The 6,234-nt window shown below is 35.0% G+C and overlaps 2 pseudogenes; both read left to right on the forward strand.

The window, feature by feature from the left end:
* The first annotated feature begins 2,474 nt into the window (after positions 1 to 2,474).
* LOC113628691 (uncharacterized) lies at positions 2,475 to 2,595 on the forward strand (annotated as a pseudogene).
* LOC113628520 (40S ribosomal protein SA pseudogene) lies at positions 2,526 to 3,213 on the forward strand (annotated as a pseudogene).
* Positions 3,214 to 6,234: the final 3,021 nt, after the last annotated feature.

Raw genomic sequence — 6,234 nt, forward strand, 5'->3', positions numbered from 1 at the left:
AGAAATACTAGAGATTAAAAACACTGTAACAGAAATGAAAAATGCCTTTGATAGACTCAGTTACTAGAGAGGACATGGATATGGAAGAATATGTGAGGATATGTCAACAGGAAATTGCAAAACTGAAAAGCAAAGAGAAGATGATTGAAAAAAATGATAAAATATCAGAGCTGTTGGACAACTAAAAAGGTGTATCATATGTGTGATGAGAAAACCAGTAAGAGAATAAAGAGATAAAGGAACAAAATAAATATCTGAAGCAATAATGACTGAGAATTTCCTCCAAATTAATGTCTGATAGCAAACTACATATATGGGAAACTCAAAGAAGCCCAAACATGATAAATGCCCAAAAAAAGCCCTAAAACTAGAAACATCATATTCAAAATGGAGAAAATCAAAACCGAGAAAAAAATCTTAGAGGATGCAGGAGGAAAAAAACACTTTACCTAGGGGCTTCCCTGGTGGCGCAGTGGTTGAGAGTCCGCCTGCCGATGCAGGGGACACAGGTTCGTGCCCCAGTCCGGGAAGATCCCACATGCCGCGGAGTGGCTGGGCCCGTGAGCCATGGCCGCTGAGCCTGCGCGTCCAGAGACTGTGCTCCACAACGGGAGAGGCCACAACAGTGAGAGGCCCGCGTACTGCAAAAAAAAAAACAAAAAACACTTTACTTAAAAATAAAAACTTCATTTTTTAAGTTCTTAATTAATCTACCACATAACAGTTTCATAGTCTTAATTCATCTAAAAGAAAACAATCAGTTCAAATAATAGCAAAAATGTATTCAATTACGTATGCTTCTGTATTATATGCTTGATTATGCTTTTGTACTATATGCATGATTATATCTCACGTATAAGTGAAATGAATGAAATCAATAATATAAGAAACAGATGGGAAGACTTAGGAATAGTTTGTTGATATAAAGTATTTGTACTGCTGGTGAAGTGATATATATATATACTGTTATTTGAATGTGGACTGGGATTAGTTGTAAATATATATTGCAAAATCTAGAGTAATCACTAAAAAGAGCAAAAAAAAAGAAATATTACTGATATGCTAGAGAAGAGAGAAAATAGAATTGTATAAAAAGCTCAATTAAAACCACAAAAGGCATACAAAGAGCATGTGATGAAACAGGAAGTAAGAACAATGTCAATGAATAGAAAACTGTGACAACTTTGGTAGATTTTCATCCAAATATATCAATAATCACTTTAATGTCACGGGCTAAATATGCCAATTAAAAGGCAGATAGTGTCAGAATGGATCAAAAATTAAGGCCAACTTATATACTGTCTACAAGAAACCCATTTTAAATATAAAGACACATACAAATCTATACTAAAGAAGTGGTGAAACATAAACCATACTAACACTAATCCAAAGAAATTTGGGGAAAAAAAGAAAAGGAAAGAAATGTGAAGTAGCTTTACTTCGGTAGCTTTACTTTAATTTCAGACAGAGCAGCCTTAAGAATAAGAAAAATTAACAGAGAAAAAGAAGAGCATTGCATAAATTTAAAAAAGGGACAATCAACTGGATATAATGGATATCTATAGACTAATTTATCCAACAACAGCAAAATCAACATTTTTTTCAAGTTCACATGGATTATTTACCAAGATAGACCAGTTTTGGGACATAAAAACACCTTAACTAATTAAAAAAAAAATCCCCTAAAGTCTGCTCTTAGACCACAATGGAATTAAATTAGAAATAAATAACAGAAAGGAAAATCACAAATTACTTGGAGATTTAAAAGCATACTTCTAAATAACATGAGTCGTAGAAGAAATCACAAGAGAAATTTAATTTTTTTGAACTAAATGAACTAAATAAATTTATCAACATTTGATGCATACAGTGAAAGCAATGTTTAGAGAGAAATTTACAGCAATAAGTGCTTAAATTGGAAAAGAAGAAAGATTGAAGATCAAAAATCTAAGCTTCTACCTTCAGAAACTGGAAAAAGGAGAGCAAATTAAATCTAAAGTAAGCAGAATGAAAGAAATAAGAACCATTAGAGTAGAAATCAATACATTTGAAAAGAAGAAATAAAAAAATCAACAAAATCAAAGGCTGATTCTTTGAAAAGATCAATAAAACTGATGAGCCTCTAACCTAGAAAATACTCAAAGGACCTGAATAAATGTTTCTCTAAAATAAGATATACAAATGGAAAATATGCACATGAAAAGATGATCTAAATCATTATTCATTAAAAAAATTCAAATCAAAACCATTGTGAGATCCTACTTCACACAAACTAAGATGGCCATATTTTTTTAAAGAAAAATAATAAATATTGGTAAAAAAGTAAAGAAATTGGACCCCTCACATATTAACACTAGCAATGTAAAATGGTGTAGCCTCTTTGGAGAACAGTTTGGCAATTCCTCAAAAATTTAAATGAAGTGTTACCACATAATCTAGTAATTCTACTCCTAGGTATATACCCAAGATAACTGAAAACACATGTTAATATAAAAATACACCAGTAGTGTGCTACATGAGGGGCAAGTTTTTCGCTAACGTCACAAGGGTCTCTGGCCCAATGAGTGGAGTTTGATAGTAATACTTGCTACAAATGTATGATTTTAATACATGAAAGCTTTAAGGAGAGATGAAAAAACATTTTAAAAATGGCCTGTGTTTTCTTCTGCTTTTCTCCATTATTTCTTACTCCTGGACCTCTCAGGCATTACTTGGCCTTTCTGTTTTCAGACTAACTTGATGTATCCTGATGTAAGATCCTAAAAAGGGAGCGCACTCAGTGGGTCTGATGTGGTGGATGCTTGCCCGGGAAGTTCTGCGCATGCGTGGCACCATCTCCCGTGAACACCCGTGGGAGGTCATGCCTGATCTCTACTTCTACAGAGATCCTGAAGAGATTGAAAAGGAAGAGCAGGCGGCAGCTGAGAAGGCTGTGACCAAGGAGGAATTTCAGGGTGAATGGACTGCTCCAGCTCCTGAGTTCACTGCTGCTCAGCCTGAGGTGGCGGACTGGTCCGAAGGTGTGCAGGTGCCCTCTGTGCCTATTCAGCAGTTCCCCACTGAAGATTGGAGTGCTCAGCCTGCCACTGAAGACTGGTCTGCAGCTCCCACTGCTCAGGCCACCGAGTGGGTAGGAACAACCACTGAGTGGTCTTAAACTGTTCTTCCACAAACTCTTAAAATGGAAATAGGTTGATGGAAAATAAACAGTTTCTAAAAAAAAAAAAAAAAAAAAAAAAAAAAAAAAAAAATACACCAATGTTCATAGCAGCATTATTTTTTAATAGCCCAAATGTAGAAACAATCCAATTGTCAATCAACTGAATGAACAAAAGTGATATAGCCGCACGATGGAATATCATTCAGCCATAAATAAGGAATGTAGTAAAGATACATGCTACGAGTTTTGGATTAACCTTGAAAATATTATGCTAAGTGAAAATGGCCAAATACAAAAGGCAAATATTGTATGATTCCACTGATATGAAATGTCTAGAATAGGTAAATCCAAAAGGAAAAAAGGAGGTCAGTTGCCAGCAGCTGCAGAAAGGGGAGATAGAAAGTGACAGCTAACGGGCATGGGGTATCTTTGGGGGATTATGAAAATCTTCCGGAATTAGTGGTGTTTGCACAACATTGTGAATAGACAAACAAATGTTGAATTTTCTACTTTCAAATGGTGATTTTGTGGTATATGAATCATATTTCAATTCAAAAAATAAAGACTCCAAAACCTAAATATCATCACTACCCTCAGGGAGATAAAGAGAAATATATTGCATCCATAGAAATATTTTAAATTACTATAAAAACAACTGGTAAAAAAATTTAAAAACCTTTTAGAAAGTAAAATTTCACAGCAAATTAGGGAAAAACTCAATAAAAAACAGGGAAGATACAGGTAAAAATATTCACACAAAGTAGAGCAGTAATACAGAGATGGAAAATAAAAGGGAAATGAAAAGATATAAATAAAAAGAAAGAAAATGAAAAGACAAGACCAGAGGACATCATCCAGAGAGCACACATGAGAAAATGGCTTAGTAACCTCATTGTCAATGAAATGATTCCAAACAATTTCAAACTGAGGGACAGGGGTTTAAAATCATAATTCCCACTAATATAGGGAGCAAAGAGTAGAACCTATGAAATTCTATGTTGGAGATGGATGATATAGTAGTTCTCACAATACTAGGAATCTGAATTTTTTTTTTAAATTTTGACCAACATTACTAAAAACTAGAGATGACTGAGTAAGGTGTTCAAAACTCTGAAGGAAAATATTTTCTAACCTAGAATTCTAGAGCTAGCTCAGCTAAAACTTAAGTGTGATGGTAAAATAACAGGGAAAAAACTTTTTGACATTCCTCAAAAAGTATATTTCTATTGCAACTTTTCTCAGGAATTTACTAGAGAATGTTATCTACTAAAATGAGAAAGTAAACCAAGAAGGAAAACATGGATAAAGAAATGGGAGATCCAATACAGGAGAAAGAGTGAAAAGGAATCTCAGGAGAGCATTGAAGAAGATCACAAGTGACAGCTTCATACCAGGTTAGACAGAAGGAAATTAGTTCATATTGGAGCAGATGAGAAACCTCCAATAAAGGTTTCTTCAAGATTACATTGGTAGAACAACTGTCTATTCTGAATGCACTGCAAAAAGATGTAGACTATTCGTATTAGGATGATTTTGTAATTTAAAAATACATAGAAAAATAAGCAAATAAAAATGTTAGTTATTAATTACAGGAAAAACAAGCTGTATAGAAAAGAGAGTACTCAAAGAATGCTAAATGATGTAGCCATGAAACACATATACATAGCTGTATGGCTGTTAGCGTAACTGACACCATATTGGGGCCTTACAACTTCTCCTTTCACTGACTCTACCCAGGACTGTACTCAGAAAATCACTTCTCTGTTATCAAGTGCTTTGTAGTTAATAGACATTGTTTAAGAATCATTAGGACCTGGTAGCCTCTATGCTCTGTTAGTCCTTAGGAAAACCTTCTGAGGAAAACCTTCCCTGATGTATTCCTGGCACCCATGAGACTAGTACTCATTCATAAATCTTAAGTTAGGAATGCACATCCTGTTTCCAAGCACCTATACCTTACCCCATACCCTATGTTAACTAAAAAATTGTCCTAATGGCCCCTCAGCAGTATGAGTGCAGTTGTCAATGTTTCCGGATCATTGTCTACCCAATCCAGATCCCACCCTGTAAGTTACCCTATCATAAACTGATCCATTGATTGTATGGAGCTGTCAGCCTCATGTTTTTTAGTCTCAAGATGTCTTCTCAGTTCAGTGGGCACTCTTCGTTCCCTCTGTCCTCCAACAATAGTCATAAAAATGTTAACAATATTTACCTCACCAAAATTATGATCTAACTAGAATAATAAATGGGAGGCTGGGGAGATTGGAAGAGTGTGTGTTACTTGGCCAGGACAAAGTAACATCTCTGGATACTGCTGGTACGTTAACGTGCACCTGTTTATTTGTCTTGTTTTGTGTAGATAAAAGCTGTTGCTAATGGGAATCTCAGAAGCCAAAATGCTACAAAAATTAGTGGGCACTGATTGAGCACTTAAAAGCTATTAAGGTACTTTCCACCTAAGCCAAAGACTCCCATGTCAGGGTAAGTTGGTCACCACCAATCTCAAGAAAATATCCATACAATGAGATATACCATAAAATGTCACACATTTCCCAACCCAGTGACACAACCTTTTAGGTATTAGTTTGCCTCCAAGAGACCCAAAGACTTAGCTAAAAAAAATTAATAGATAATAATAAGAAATGTGACCTTTAAGCTCTAAAGAGTCAAAGCATGACACCTCCAGCACACCTGCCTATTTTATGTCTAAGAACTATGGTTCCAGAAATTATAAATATCTTAGAAAATGACAAATTCTTACTAAAAAACAACCTGGAATTACAATGGCCATTGTGAGGAATGTTCCAATTAGACAAGATCATTTATTTAAGAAGCACACTTTAAAGCAAGGGTTCCCAAATCAAACAAACGGAATGGGATACCTATTTGAAATGGCATGCAGAAGCCTCCAAAAGGTTTCAAAAATTCCAAAATGGTTTCATTGGAAGATTTGTTGTGAAAGGCTAATGAAAAATTAAAGACAAAAGTGGGATCTACAAGACTGTCTTGTACTGTTCCTCCCTACCCCCCTTTATATGAGTTCTCTTTCTAGTAATCCTCTGTCTGAATTT

The sequence above is a fragment of the Aethalodelphis obliquidens genome, unplaced genomic scaffold (assembly GCF_003676395.1).
Source record: "Aethalodelphis obliquidens isolate GAN/ISIS:26980383/991018 unplaced genomic scaffold, ASM367639v1 scaffold24, whole genome shotgun sequence".
Lineage (NCBI taxonomy): Eukaryota > Metazoa > Chordata > Mammalia > Artiodactyla > Delphinidae > Aethalodelphis > Aethalodelphis obliquidens.